We start from the raw sequence: 17,406 nt of genomic DNA, 5'->3' as shown, positions 1-17,406 counted from the left end.
TTAGCTGACTTTTGTTTTTAAATCTCAGGTGTCCATGTTATGTCAAATCCACTGTCTGTGTGAGCTGACTAAACTTAACTGGACTAAATTGCCAACCCATGATGATTTACACCTACACAGCGCCGACAACGTCAATATTAGTAGGTATGTTCGTTTCTGTCGCTCAACCTCTCTGATGTTTTCACCTTTATAAACCCCAGACGTTGTTTGGTGGTCAAGCGAAAACCCTTACATGCTATATAGCTATCGACATGAATGATGCTTGCACTAAAACAATCAATCCTATTTTCTTCTTTTATTTTTAAAGAAAGTTTGTTTTCCTGTGGTTTAGTTACGAAACAAAGTTGACACTATTTTACCCTATTCGGGTATGTCTGGTGCCCATAAATAAGACTCACCATGGCTACCATAAATGATTGGTACCGGTGATAATGGTCTTTGTCTCATGGCATTTTTAATAGGCCTGTTTGTTCTCGAATGTCCAATGTAATTGTATTTAGTTGTACACCTTTGTCGATATCATAAATCGTGGTATTTTATCAGCATTAACTCTTGACTAAAAGTAATTCAATAAGGGCGCATACTTATACGCTTATGAGGACATATCAGAAAACTCAGTGAAATTTGTAAGGCTTATATGGTACAAGATAGTATATACGTATACGTAGTTTACGAATTTATCGTTTCAAATGTTCGACTGCCAGTTTACAGGGTGTATGTCACTTGCACTACTTCAGGTTTTAAATAAACATAATTAAAATCGTTAAAATATTACTTATGAATGTTATTGAATTTGTCAATATTGTTTAAATACAAGGCGCTCATAGAACAAAAAATAACAAAAACAATAAAAGTCATTGTAGAAGGTAAATAAAGAAATTGCTCCAAGTTCACTACATCAGATTTTAATCAGACTGGGAATTTTGAACTCTTCAAGTAAAGGAACACTTTTTAAATTACTGGCTCCTCCGAGTTGACGATAGTAAAACGGTATATGTGATATCAGTAGAGGGTGCAGTATGATATCTGATATTCAGTCACACCTGGCGAATCTTTTCCTCATGCATGACCCAGTTTATGCGCCTCACTCGCGCACCTTTATTATCCCCGTAACACGTGATCTGAAATGAATGAAAGTGGTCTTAGTTGTAAATGAAAGACAAACAATGTCATTGGTTGAATCAGGTGCGCAAAAAAAAAGTTCTTAGTAAAGTAGATTTATAGAACAAAGTCACATTTTAATGCCTATACTCGGTATTATCACTAAAAATGTAATTTTCCAAGCTTTTATGATTTTAGTTGCAATACAGCCTTACATTTGTGAAAAATCACTGATGTCCAGGACGACCTTCGTATTGCATTTGACCAATCAGAGAGCCGCTTTCTACGTAACAGTAATTAGCATAATAGCTACCCTCTGACGGCGTCGCCCGATCTGCTCTCTGTTTTGGTGGGTAAGTATATTCTTTATTTGCTCACTTTCACTTTCTAAATTCTCGAACTAGATACACTAGAGTGATTGCAAATCATCATCGGCGATGAAATAAAGTTTGCATCTACCTCGTTAGGTGTGAAAGTGGATGTGATTTTCCCTTATCTCGTGTACAATTTACTAGAGTTCGGAGTGTCTGTCAATCAATCATGGCGGATGTGCATTACCGTAGTAAATACCTGTTGGATTACTTCGTAGTTGGGCCCTGCACGCTTGGTCGTCGTAGGATATTGTAGGGTGACAAAGTCCATGGCACGCCACTGATATGCATTAGCAGGGGTAGTAGCGAGTACACGAACTCACAAATAGTGCGTTGAGATGAGAGTTGCGTTCGATCGCGAGGATCTAGGACTCGCCCTCACAGCTACACACTGTTGCACTTGCCACAAAATGGTAGAAAACTTTACGCTAATCGCAATATTTACTAAGTAATTTCGTTGCCTATCAGGCAGACTCGAAGTTTACATATGGTACGACATTACGGCTAGTTTCAGTGTTCAGTTTTAGAAGAAAACCATCGCGCGATCGCGTGTACTTCATTTTTGTGCACAGCCGTCCGTACTCTGCCACAGGTGTGTTGGTAGTGGTACAGTGTATGGAAACAGAATTTGAAATGATTACATGTATATACACTATTTTTACATTGACCTCTTTGGTATGTCAACGCTGGCATCATTTTGTTTTAACACAGAATTATTAAATTTCTTAATGCTAGTTTTTACGATTTTGTGTTATTATGAGAATTTGGTAAGCATCAGTTTAATGTGAGTATTTCTATCCATATGCTCCCTTCCTACTGCATAAAGAGGTGATTTATCTGTATTTTAATTGTTTGCTAGTGTCATACATTGGGTAGGTGCTTGAAACTAACTAAGTGTAGCAGTTTTCTAATCAGCACCTCTGTAATTAACCACCATGAAATGTTAATTAAAAAGTAGCCTGTGAGATTGTCTACCAAAATAGCCCCAAGCATTGGCTATATCAGTATTCTGTCTACACATTACTGTTGGCTCAACAAGACATTGACACACCAGATAGCAAGTTCTCATGAGTCTATATGATGTAGACTTTTGGAATGATTTCAAAGAAGTGCAATGTAATGAAATTACTTGTTTTTCACTCAAAGTTTGTTAAAGTCAGTGTTAGTCATAAAAATAAAGTACTGAAATTAATAATTTCAAAATTATTATGAGAATGGTAATATGATATGACCAATTTTTGAAATTATTATATAAAGTTTGCCTCAAGCCAAAACATAGAGTGTATTATATGATATTAGTAGCATGATATCAGACCATCAAAATAGAAATATTTCACATTAATGTTGAACTCTTTCACTGGGTGAATCAGCTGGTTTTTAGGTCAAAGGTCAATAGTAGATATTATTGATTTACTGGACTTCATTGGTTCAAATCCTGTTCTAGGAAATGTCAAATGATGTGTAATTTATACAATGTTACAACTAAGTACATAGATGTCATGAAATGTATGCAACACAAATATGAACTGTAACGATTATCTCACTGTTTGCTTCAAAACTAAAAACGATATGTTGAAAAATAGGTCTGATAAACAAAATGTGTTTTACATGAGTCACTGTAAAATATAGCGTTGATATTACTCATTTTTAAATTTATGATAGCGTTACATGGTCACCATATTCTTAATAAAGCCAGCACTTGTTATTTTGGGTATTAATATTTCATGCATATTTTGTTTGCTTGGGTTGTGAGGGGTTGCATTTAAGTGAGTAGTATAGTAGTGCTTTGAATGGAAAATAATTTAGTGGAGGGTAATAAACCCGGGATTAAGTTGACTTTATTGTGAAATTAAGTGTTACAGATAATACCATTCATAAGCTAAGACATCTGAAAGGAAAGTTATATCTCTACTGATAGCAGCAAAGTCTAGATATACTATGTAGTGATTCCCATTATTGGATAAAATGGATGCTAGCCAGACCTCCATATTTGCATCAACACTTGTGTTGTTCTCTGTGGCTGTATATGAGTGGGAGTACAACAAAAAACACTGCAAACATGAGTGTAAGATACCTACATTGTACACTGGAACTTGAATGTCATTGGGTCCTGTTAATAAGTGCTATTGTTATATTTGCTTATCCGAAACAACAAATTTCTGTAAAAATGATACCGTGCGATCATACACATTTGTGTACAAGGAATGATCATACTGTCATTTGCATATCATTTGCATATTATTTGCATCATGCAGGGGTATGCAATAATATTTTCTATATTGCACTACTAGTACATGTATGTGTCTGTGTGCACTGGTGCAAGTAATCTCTGTGGTACATATGTAATAATACAGTATAGATATATCACATCTGTGCAAGTGGAGATAGCATAACTTACATATATCCCCTTGATGGTGTAATTCACTAATTGGAGGTACACATGTATCAAAGTATGACGATTTCCCTACACCATTAATCTTGATTCTATTCAGTATCGTTTACAATTTTTACCTTCACAGTTAGCATCCAGACTACTGCACCACTAAATTAACACGATGTACCCTGTCATCGATATTGTCACTGTGCAAATAATGGATTGTTTTTTCACAATCAATTAGTTTGTGCATTTTTAAAATATAGATGTGATTAGAAATGTGTTCATGTTTTCCTGTCATATCCCTACAGTAGCAAGCTAAGACTGTTTTTCTGTTCAACTTACATGTACACACTAAAATAGTTTTTTTTTTTCAATTTTCTGTCACATCTACACCACAAGCTAAAATTATCAAATCTATACCACTATAAGCTTTAAGATTATTTTTTTATTCAACTGATATAGTAACATTATATTGTTCTCTCTGTTGGATCCGTATCATAACATATTAAAATTGTTATTTTCTGTGCAACTGATATAGTAACAAGTTAAGATTATTGTTCTCTTCAACTCATACTAGTCATATAGTAATGTATTCAAATGCTTGACAAAACAGGAATGTAAATTGATCCTGTACTTCAGTATTACTATAACACTCATAAAGATATTGATTTTTGGTTTCTGATAAATATAACCTGCCAAATTCCAAAAAATGACGTCTTTGTTCTGCACTGTCAACTGCTAAGGATTATTGGCTTCATACAATTTGTGTAAGTTACAACAACAAGTGTTCTCTGGGAAATAAATAATGAAATAATAATTTTTAGTGCACTGCGACCATCATTACATTTATTCAGTAATTACATTGGCATCCCCATATAAATATACAAATGTAATTTAATAGAGTAATTTGAATGAAATGTTTCTGAGATTTTTTTCCTTTTTGATAGATTGTGATGTTTTTTCCTTTTGATGGAACAACTCACGTCTATTGTGTGTGTTAATTAACAATGTTAGTTTTCTTGAGAGGTTCTCTTCCTACACACAACTTAGCATTGATTGACAGAGAGTTTGGTAATATTGTACAAAGTCTACAGTTTCCCCCTAGAGATGTGAATATCAACACACTGTTATTAGTCAAAACAAATGCATCAACCACTTTAAGGATCACATTATCCTTGGAGGAATCCAAAGCAGAGATATCTGTTTACAAAGTAGTGATGTAGACAAATAAAATCACTCTATCTAGGAGGAGTCATGTTCCAGACTTGTGTAGAACTCGGCGTGTGGGCTCATTTTCTACAATCTCTCCCTCTCCATGTATACTCAAATGGAAAAATACTGCCAAAAATCTAGTCAAATCTCCTGCTGGGGAAAGAGTGAATAGTGCATGTCAGCCGTAATCCATCACACACACTGACAGGTGGTTGTACTAGGCTTTCATTCAGTTTACTACAACTCAAACTCCAGTCTTAAAATACATCACAACATGATAACTTGAACATGTTTATATAAATGCTCCAATATCATTATTCATGTCGGTGGTAAGAATGGAATGTCTTGCTAGAGAAAGCCATTTTACTATACGGTAGAGAGAGAGATCGTAGAAATGAAACCATATGTTATCACATCAGTGCAGTAATGTCGTATCTGCCTATACAATTGTATAGCAGATACAACCTTATTGCAAATGTATGGTTCTAGACTACATGTAGTATCAGACTGTTGTGAAGAATGGGGTGATGTTCCTGTTTTCAAAGTAAAGATGGAGAAAAATAAAAATCTGTTTCAGTTTGTCATGAGGATAGTTGTATGCCTCCAAATAAAGATAATGTTTTTGTCGTGAGGCAAAATGAATGCTGAAGTGATGGATCACCAGAAATTGCTGTGCATAGATGGTTCATCAGTTTCATTGACAGGGCATAATGATATGGACGAGGGTGGGGGAGAATGTCACAACTTATCAGTGGAGAGGTTTAGCTGCACATTAGAATACCAAAGTGCACATGAACAATTCATTGCGCCAACCATTGATCAACATGTTGGTAGCCCTAAAAATAGTGTACATGTACATGTGGGTGTAGTAAAAGTAAAGGTTTACTACTACTCTAGCTTTATGATTCGATCTAATTAAGTAATAAAATCTAGTAATAAACCCTTTATTAAATGAAAACCATGTTTGTTATTATACAATGAATAGAATCCATTAAAATCATTAAAGCCATATATGTAATGTTTTCAGCAGAAGCCTGCTTCTACAACACTGTGAAATAATAACAATGCTTATCACTTGTTGTGATTAGGTACAGGATCATGTAGCAGAGACGATGAGTTGGAACCCCACATCGTATATATAAGAGCTAAGGATCCTATTGTGTGTGTGTGTGTGTGTGTGTGTGTGTGTGTGTGTGTCTGGTGCCTTGGTGTACCTTTGAAATGTGTTTACCTTCATGGAAAAAAACATCACATACGTCAGTGAAATGCAATACTGTACCAACCTCGATTCTGCTGCTGCATCTGTTGTGAATTGACCAATAACTTGAATAAGTAACAAGAACCTGTAGCTATTACAAGGACGAATAATATCGCACTATTCCCATGATTGTTTGCCTCCGGTGTATAGAAAATTATAGTGGTTAACATACATGACCCCAAGTGAACCTGTTCCCTAATTACATACCTTCCTGAACAAAGAAACTTAAATTGAAATGTAAAGTAGTGATAAAAACACCCAGTCAATCTCTCTCTCATATAATGTTGGATTGCAGAAGTAAAGAGTGGGAAATAAAATCTACAATCTCCCTCGTTTATAACCCAATTTCTTTCATACTGGCAAATTAAGTGAAAGATAAACTTGTAGTCCTTAGCTAGGGAATTATATTTTCACAATAAAATTTTAAAAATTAGACATGTTAAAGAAATTATTCAAACTTTGTTCAGTAGAGAAACTTGTGTATTGAATCTGCAGTGGAATTCCATTTTCACAACAGAAATGTAAATATACAAAGAAAGATGATGCAAGCCTGTGATGTTATGAATTTGTGAATTTGATAAGGAATTTTTTTTCACGATAACGTTTTGAAAATTAGATATACAAACTAACAAAGAAATCATTCTAACTTTGTACATATTCACGTACAAAATGTACTGGTGTATTAAATATACAGTGGTACATATACATGTACTATTAGTCATGTTTTCACAAAGAATGTTAATGCAAAACGAAATATGATGCTAGGTTGACTCTCGTGTAGGAATTAAGATCTGAATGTATTGAGTGGCAGGAAATTCCTTCTTATATCCGTCCAGCTGTGTAGAAATGTACAAATCATGGATTAGAATGGATGCCAAATGTATGGATTCGATTTATTCCATTATCCGGGCTTAAAGTTGATGTGTTCAAAGTACTGGAAATTTTTCGTAATGACATATTTTCACTCTTGCAGGAAAATAACAACGTGAAAATGAGTAGTGCTAAAATTCTAAAAAATGTACCTTGGTCTTGTATATAATTTATAAACATAGTGTACCACACTTAAGAAAATTGTTCTGATTATTAGTCTTTGGGAATTAGTTGAAGAATGTGAAATCACAAAATTCTTGCGGTAAAAATATCTTGGACATGTATTTGTGTAGTGACTTTTACATGAGATTTTTGGCTTGATTGAGAACCACACTTACAAAAAGATGAAATTGAAAACTCGGTTTGATTTACAGTTTCATATTTGTAATGAATTGATATTTATATTTTATTAAATATTAATCATGAATATGAATAATACATGTAAAACCTTACAGTGTGTGTGATTAATATAAAATGAACACATAAAAAACTTGCAAATTTTTTGTTTTCTTTGTACTGAAATTAATAAAAATCTGTAACAAATATTAAAATTTTGACAATTTGTGAAAGAAGCACAGAATAAACTATTAAAGTGCATTTCACGATAGCAGTATGGTCTCAAAATAACATGGAATGACAAGTTAATATTTCCAGAGACAGCTGTGCCCTTTAAAAGGTAAAATATTTGATGAACTCTCATACATCCATTAAGAATAAATCAATACAGTACAGGCCTGGAAGGCTTGCTGTCTGTCAGATCGTGGTAGGATTTTATCACAGAGTATTTGTTTAATGTCAACCATAACATGTAAACCACAGACCTAGAGTTTGGTTAGTTGCTGACATAACATCTACTCTTCTACTTGTTCCAAGTAAGTGTTTGATAGATTTTTGGTTAGTTATACATTGTATTTATATTTGTAAAGAGAGGAGTAAAGTTGAGCTAATAACATCAAATACATTGATTACACATGGTGCAGTAGTGTGTTACTTTACACAATCATTGGTCTGAAATGGGGGTCTTTTTTTTCGAGCTGTAGAGCCCCAAAATGTTGCTTCCTGAGGAAAATATATTTAGGTCTAAACTTTCATCTTTTAGAAACCTGTAATGGTCTAAAATGGGGTCTTGATTTTTGGTCAAAGTGGGTCTAAAATGGGGCCTGGGGTTTCCAGCACTGGCCACACACCCCTACCAGAGTTGGCTACTGGTACTGCTCCCAGGTCTACATGTAGCTAGGGGCTCAGGTGAAGAATATGAATTGTGTTATGTAGACTTGTAAATTACATAGACTTGGTTTATTTTATGATGGAATCTGATTATGTGAAAATTATGCATGCTTAATTCTGACCTTTTTATATAAAGACCATCAGTCATGTTTTCTACAGCATTATAACACTTTTATCACAAAAGCTGGAAATGATTAGCCTACCTTATGGAAGGACAAGTGTAAATTCAAAATATTAAAATGTCAGTTATAGGATAACACAAATAATGTGTAGTAGTGTTAGTCCTTCAAGTCTACATACAGGTAAGCTAAAAAATGATGTTAGTAATGACTAGCATACATTTATATAACCATAGATGTCTGTGATATTACAAAAAAATTATGTTGGATCCTGAGAATGAATTCAAATATGAGATAATAACAAAAATCAAAACAAATTTCCAATTCACACTGTGACACATTTGTAAATTCCAATGTAACTGTCATGAAGAGTTCCTGGGAGTGTGTTTCTTTCATTCAGTTGTAATATACGTGTACATATGGATACTTGACATGTTTCACCAGAGTGATATATTGCAAGGAGACTTTGTAAAATATTAACAAAAATTATGAAAAATGTAGCTGTATATTTGAATCATATTTGCATTCTCTCTGTTGTTACTAGGGTTCCAGAATTGTAGAAAAAAGTACTGCTGATAAATGAGTTGTTCGTATGTGTATCTACAAATAGACCACAAGGAGATAACAACATGATTGATCCCCCAGAGCTTCGATTTTTTGAGAATATTGTATAAAATCATACACATGTAAGTGTTGCCTAGATACAGAAAAAGAGCACATTAGGAATGGATAGTGTAGTGCTGATGTCAGAGAAATTTGAGTAACACAGTATACACATAAAATATATTGAAAAAAAAATGAGCAGTTTGCTCATGGGGTTTGTTTTTCTTGGAAATGTAGATAACCTAGTTGCATCTAATTTTGTTTTAAAGTGATTTGTCAAGAACTAACATTAACAATAAATTAGACAAGTTATTGTCAGTGTCTTTTATCAGAAAATTTTTGGGGAATTATACATTTTTGTAGATTGCATCTCATTTTGTACTAAATTCCAAAAAAGAATGTAAGATAGTTGCTGACATTTGTTATCAGTAATCGTCTTTTGGATATATAGTATACGTTATTTGATTAACATTTATTTAATATTCTGAGACCTGATACTATCACAGTTTAAAATGCCAACATTTTTAATCTTTTATCAAAGAGCATCGGGTGATGTGACTCAATTTTACAATCATGAATGTAAGACTTAGTTGATGTAGACATTTTGAAAGGGGAAGAAAAACCGACAATTATAGAGGGTTTTTGAATGAAATTTCGAAATGCCCTTGGGCTTACACAACATAGCTTGAAAGTTGATAGACAACTTGTGCTGCAGGACATTTCTATAATTGAGCACGATTTCCAGTTAGGATTAATATAACAAGGCAACGATTGTAATGCTTTTCTTTATGTTATACCCTTTATTGAGAAGTCACAGTGACAGAAATGCACTGTGTTATATGTACACTATAAACCTAGATATTTTCACCACAAGAAAATGTTGTGATTTTACAGTCTTCAGCTAGTATTCTCAAAGTCTATTTTTTACTACGGTAATATTTACCAGACTTACATTCTATCATGTACAAGAAGACATTTTAGTATCTACTTATTTATGTCGTTGTTTTCCAGCGAAATAAGCGAAAGGAAGTCTTTAGCGAAAAATTTCCATGTTTGTAGTATTCTGTAGATATAATAAGAAAATAGATTTGACTATCAATAATTATGAGATATCGTGTGGTGTGTTCGTCAGGCTTTTTTATAGTGAAGTGGTCAGCACCGTATGATTTTTAACAATATATACATTATCAATATGTTCTTTAGTTATGTAAATTCCATGTTATTATTATCATCCCTGGTACAGTGGTAAGGATGTACAATATTGAATTGTATAACACTGGATCAATACCACTTCTAACACAAAGGAATATGTGCCAACATAAAAATTGATGCAATTTTTATATTAAATTTAATATTTTGCTTATTGCTAGTGTTTAATTATACCTATTTTAATCTTTATTTACCCATATTAAGATTTTCTGAAGGGTGAGAGGCTAAAAAATGGTTACACATTAATAACTGCACACACACATACATCAGGTGTAATATATACAGACAAACAATAACTGTTATTTGAACTGTGCTGGTGGGAAATATGTCATTGGGTAGTATTTAGTGTAGGATAATTGTGAACCAAAATTTCCAAAATAATTGAAGAATCTTTCTGTTGATTTAAGTTTTAAATAATTTTTTGTTTGACTTGTCAAATATGAATTAAGGTGTATAACAAAGCTTCGAAAAAAAAAATCGATTTTTTTTAAATGACATTTTGAATGAATTGTAATTCAGTGCACTGAAGGAGTTGATTTAGTGTTGTCAAGTGGTGAGATTGTGGAAGTAATCAATAACCCTGACAGAAGTGTTCAGTTACTTGTGGTTTGATAGCTAAATAAACATATGGTACATACCACTTGAAGACTAGTGTATGAAAGTTATGAAACCTACAGGTTTAATATCAAAGGACATCCTATCCAGGGTCATTCAGAGGTCCCTAGATTGTATAATGTCTGGTAACAGAACAGTAGGTTGTAAAATAAGGCCAGACTTTACTTTATGTATTATTAATTTATATACAGGGTGTTCTGTATATGATACAGTCTGGGGATTAAAATTTTATGAGGACAGAGCCTGAGTAGAATTTAAAGCTGATGTTGTGGAAGGGACAAGTATAGTTCAGTTTTGTGTAGTTCACACACACTTTATGTATTGTTCATAAAAGGGGAACTGCTCACAATGGATCCATACCAATGGTTTTCCCTAGAGGAAGTTCTGATAATATAGTGAACGTTCTACGTGAACAAAAGGGCACCTGCATTTCTTAATTCTCTTTCTGTAAAGAAAAGAACACTCATGAAAAAAATTATATTAACCAGACACCAGTCCAGACAAATTGTTACTTTTTTTACCGGGATAATAGTTTGTTAATACAAAGTATAACGTATATCTTTTGAAACCATATTGTACATGACCATGTACATATACATGTGTACAATGCACCATTGAATTACAAACTTGTGCAACTCTCTGGTAGTGAAGATTGTCATCTGTAAGATATGACATTTGTGCCGATGCTATCATCAGCTGCCACTTAAAACTGACTTGCAAACACGTCTTAAATTGAAAAACTTGTACATCAGTTCTGACAAAGTGAAGTCAACTTTGTCAGAACAATTTATTTGTTCAGTTTTTATTGCAATCATTTGCAAAGATGACAGAGCAGTGTGTGACTTAACCCTTGTAGGTCACAAGGGTAGATACCCTATTTCACGCCTGAAGGGATGTCCATCACCAGGGATTCTTGTAAAGTTGTCACGGTGTGAGTGATATATTCAATACTACTCCACTATTGAGTCTTCATCTCCAGATATCATTCAACAGTTTAAATAGATTGCTACGATTATAATTGCTTTGGTAAAATATAATGTATTAATATTTTGAATACTTAGATATTGTATTATTCATCTTCTGCATACTGATTATAATTTCTTAGTAAAATATAATGTATTAATATTTTGAATACTTAGATTATGATAGTGTATTATTTATCTTCTGCATACTGTAAATCAAGATATTTTCACTTTTAGAAAATTTTGTGATTTTACGGTCTTCAGCTAGTCCTCAAAAAAATAATTTTCACAAATTACCAGACTGGTACTTGTATATGTACATTGTATTTAAGCCATTTTAATCACTACTTATTTTTGCGTTTCAGTTTTCCAAAAAAATTAGCGAAAATACATGTGTCTATAGCAAAAAATTCCAGGTTTACAATATATTATCAGTTTAAATCAAGATTCTTTTTCACATACTATAGAAATACATATTACGATAAACCTAGATATTTTTGGCACTAGAAATTTTTACAATTTTACAGTCTAACTATTTCTAAAAGACTAACTTTTACAAATTACTGACCAGGTTCATTGTGTTTACAAAGAAATATTTTAGTCAGTACTCATTTTTGCATTTTTGTTTTTCAGTGAAATAAGCAAAATAGGTTTTTAGCAAAAGATTTCGGGTTTACAGGATATTAATTCATATTTTGTACTATATCGATTAATTATATTAACAGTAGATCATTATTAAAATTTTCCATGAATTCTTTCCCAGGAAAGGACATGAAAATATTGATTTGTGCAACACTTAACTAAATACCCACTTTTAACTCAAAGGAACGTGTTTTAACTGAAAGTTGATCAAATTATAAACAGTAACTTTTCAGTTGAAATAATTGGTTATGGCAACGCTGAGTATTATTGTGGTTGTTTGGGAAAATTATTTTGATGTCCTTCAAGTTGAATTGGGAGAGTGTCTGTAAGAATCTTACAATCACAGTTATTTGAGGGAGAGGGGAATGGTTTCATTGTATTTATAAATAGTGCCAACCAACATTTACTGATGGGAAGGTTTTCACTGCATTCCAGCTGATGCATTGCCATGCAAACATAAAGTATGTTTTTAGATTTTCACAGCAGGTGTGTGCAGTAGACCATCGAAGAGTACATTTTATTATCGCATTAATGTTCCAAACAGTCTATTGAATCTTTTCAATTTACCAGACAGATAGGAAAACATGTCATGTAACTGTCAAAGAAGTTCTTTCTTACGTTGAATGTAGAAAACAGGAAAGTTATCAATCATGCAAATAGCATTGTAAATTAATGTATGGGATTGGAAATGAGATTTCCTGGTTATGATGACATGTCGTCTACTATAGATCCTGTAGTTGTACAACACGACATACGTCATGTCTATCACGTACTACAGAAACTACAACTGGTGACATCTGACCGTGGACAAACAGAACCTATTACAAACAGGTTGAGTAAACAACTAATAATAACACTTGGCACAGCATGTTGGAAGTACAGAGATTTGTATTACATTCCTCATTTGATAAGACAGTTTTATGACCACTTTACATTATAGTTCAGTTTCACAAACAAATCTCCAGTTCCCCTGGCATTTCATGTACACATAAAGAGGCCATAAAGCTGTTCTTATCAAACCATGAAATGTAATACAAGTCTCTGTTGTTCCAACATGTTGTGTCAAGTGTTATTAATTCAATTCACTTATTTACTTTCCCTGTTTGCAATAGTTTTTGTTTTTCCATGGTTTGATGTCGGCAGTTGTATGTACATTTTGTCTACTACTGTCTACCTGTACTAATGGGTACTTGCATTGGTGAGTGCTCATACTAGTGATATTTCCACTGGCAGTACAATACCAAAAAAATCACTATTGCATACATGTATGCAAATGATATGCAAATGAGGGGCACCTTCGTTCCATGCACAATGATGTGATTGCACAGTATGATTTTTCAGGAAATTTGCTGTTTTTTATAATGCAAAAATAACAGAACCACATGACACATGAGTACCATTACACTTGTATTTGCAAATTGTATTTGCACTGTACATACACATTACGCTGCCAACAGAACCACATGCAGTGTGAGTACCATTATTTGCCCTTTACGTACACATGATTGCTACCAAGAGAACCACATGTCACCTTGAGTACCATTATTTGCACTTTACGTAAACATTGTGCTGTCATTTGGGGTATGTTATTCAGTTTGTTGGTCGAAAATAGCATGTACCGCTGGTGAAAATCTAATATAGTTTCCAAACTGTGCCTGAAATTATGTTGTCTTGGAAAGCAAAAAAAAATGTTGGATTGGAAAGAAAAAAACAGCTATTGATATTGTGTTGGATTGAAAAAAAACCCCAACAATACCAGCAAACATTCATGGCTTGTTCTTTGCCACTCAGGGGTCAAAGGTTACATAATATACATATGTAATAGTGACATATTACTGATATCATGTAGGATTATTTAGAACAGATTACATGTTATATGGTAATCATTTAACAATTGATCATTCTAATATTTCTGTATTGAGGACATGATAAGAGCAGCTGTCATAATCATCGATAGTTTACATACAACACAGGTCATGGTGGCGTGGATATGTACAGTGTCGATATTGTGCGTTTCTAGAAATAAAATTAAAATTTGACAGCCATAAAATGATATACATGTACAACTACAAGTACAAAGCATGTCTGTTCTTAGGTCACTACTGCACATGGTGACATCGCCTGTTGTCTAAAATCGTAGGTTGACTTCAGGAGGTTGGTAATTATGACATTAATGATAGGATATTGACAGTTATAGTTTCAAAGTTTTATTCAAATTGACTTTTATTATCGTATTGAATATCTTTTCCTGTGTACTTTAATATGTATTAGGCTACTTATAGACATATAGGACTAACACTACCTCAATATTTTTGTTATCCTAACTGACATTTTGATTTCTTTGAATTTTCGCTCGTGAAGGATGAGCAAAAATTTAAAAAAATCAAAGATTACTAAAGCTCAAGGATGGTAGAACACTTTTGAAGCATGACAGAAACCTGTCAAGTATGGCGACCTAGATGACAAGGACGGTGTTTATACCATGCTTTCTCTATAGTGGGGAGAACACTGGCTATTTAATTCAACTACTCTCATATATATATATATATATATATATATATATATATATATATATATATATATATATATATATATATATATATATATATATATATATATATATATATATATATATATATATATATATATATATATATATATATATATATATATATATATATATATATATATATATATATATATATAGTATATATAGTAGTAAATCAGTGCAAAAATGTCTTGAATCTTTGACTAGTTTCGCACCATGAATGGACTTTTTAAAGCATTTTGAATTATTCTCACAGTAAATAGGCACTACCGACTATTTTACTGTTATTTTCAAGGGAAACCCAACTCTCAAATGACGTGGCCTATTCCGACCATAGAATATATATATTTAGGTATACTTATTTGTCATGTTTTAATAATAAATTACTAAGTAGGAGTGAATTATTAATATAAGATATATGTATGATTAATTGATACAATGTCTTTGTACAATTATATGATGGCACTATGCCATGAAAACATTCTTTATGTATAATAAATCAGTTAGCAAATTGCTTGTTTTCTGTAGACGCAATTATTGTATTTTACCTCCACGGCAAGATGGCCGCCAGCTGAGATGTGTTTGTAATGTATAATTAGTGATTGATAGATAGTAGATTACCTGTTAGGGTAATAACAATATTCTGTGTATGTATTGGGGATGGAATATTTGTATTGTGATATGCAATCACCCTATAGTCTATTTCTACTCACTTAATCATATAATATTTGTATTATTACTTTTTGTCTATTTATTAAAAGGGTTGAATATTGGTGATGTGTATGATAGAAGATATTTAACATCTTGTTAGGCAATGCATGTTACTTGATAAACTATTTTTATAGTCCAAAAAAGACTCATTTGACTTCCACCTTGAAATAGTCAGTTAAGTATGAAATTCACAAGTCATAATGAGAAGTCAGTATAATAGAAATGATAACACATATAATATTAAAAATATATTTTAGCAATATTACAATGTTTGCCTGTCATTGCCGAGTACTCAGTCTCTTTAGCAAAATTCTGATGATATAGATGGTGAAATTTGGCACTATACAGTCATAAATCAAATCAATCATTGGGAAGATGACAACTTGTTGAATTAAATATTTAAATTTCATCAAGCAAGGAAAGGGTTAAGAATAAGAAAGACAATTTTGTAAGAATTTTTTTAAAACAAAAAAGATAATATTAACTACATGTAGTTAAAAATTCAGGGTAGAGTAGAAATTGAATTAACTTTGTCTGATTTTAATTTTCTGGAAATTCAATATTCTGCATGTAGCTAGCTACATTGTAGGTACACGTATATTAGAACACTGTTACATGTGATGTTAGCTTGCCCTTAGGTATCATTGTTAAGACATGTAGCTGCACCTTACTCAACTCTGACTTGAGTGAACTAGACAACATAGAAAGCCAGAACTCCCATAGCTCACTCAGTGTGTTCTAAATTGTGTTGGAGACGATAAGTGCACCAGAACTGACAATACTTTTATCCTTGCTGAGTTTGGATGAATACAAAGAAATGTCAAATGTTACGTTGTATGCCAGTAGTCGATTCCTGCGGTTTTCCATGAACAAATAATCTGCTATGACCTCTGTATAATGAACACGCTGGGAGACATGTAAAAGGTTTGTTATAATGAGATGGTCTGTATAGTGAAGCATGTATTGAAAGTGAGGTTCTTTTAATAGAATGTTCATTATAGTATTTTATTTGTATATGGTGGGTTGGATTGGGGGGGAGGGGGGGATCATTGGGATGCAAAGTCTGAAAGTTAAGGGTCCAAACTGCAAAGCTGGGAGTCATTCACAAATCAATAAATTAGTGTCTGTGAAATAGATTTGTATGAGGTTTGGGACGATAGAAAAATCAAAATAAGTAAGAACAGCATTTATTAGTGTTAATGAATTGGCAAAGGAAAACACTAATACATGTACATGACTGATCGTGAATTCAACAAAATTTGCATGAAATCATGAAATATACATTGTAAGGGAGATCCCATTTAGCCATAATACAAACAGTATGTAACTGAGCTGTACATGATTTTATATCGTTGCCCTTCTAGAAAAATTTACTCTCATCAAGTAGTTCTTCATTAAGTAATCCAGAAACTATCGTAGAATCTAGGCGATTGGGGTTTGAATTTTGACTTCCCATGGGGAAATAACAAATTCAAAATCCCCATCCGCATGGATTTCAGGCTACCCAGAAACTTGCCTGTTAGGCTTGATATGATCATTTGCTAGAAAAGTCTATCTGTTGTATCAGATAGCAAAGTCTGT

General features: G+C 32.9%; 1 protein-coding gene across 1 annotated transcript in view; it reads left to right on the top strand.

Moving 5' to 3' along the window:
• Nucleotides 1-1,416: 1,416 nt before the first annotated feature.
• Nucleotides 1,417-17,406, top strand: part of LOC144450460 (protein PALS2-like) — a 49,256-nt gene continuing 33,266 nt past the window's right edge. The window contains exon 1 of the mRNA XM_078141070.1: nucleotides 1,417-1,454. The gene's annotated coding sequence lies outside the window, so the exon portion shown is untranslated. The remainder of the gene's footprint in view (nucleotides 1,455-17,406) is intronic.

This window comes from Glandiceps talaboti, chromosome 20, assembly GCF_964340395.1.
Source record: "Glandiceps talaboti chromosome 20, keGlaTala1.1, whole genome shotgun sequence".
NCBI lineage: Eukaryota > Metazoa > Hemichordata > Enteropneusta > Spengelidae > Glandiceps > Glandiceps talaboti.
The sequence above is the reverse complement of the archived record's forward strand: the minus strand, read 5'-3'. Positions and strand labels throughout refer to the sequence as shown.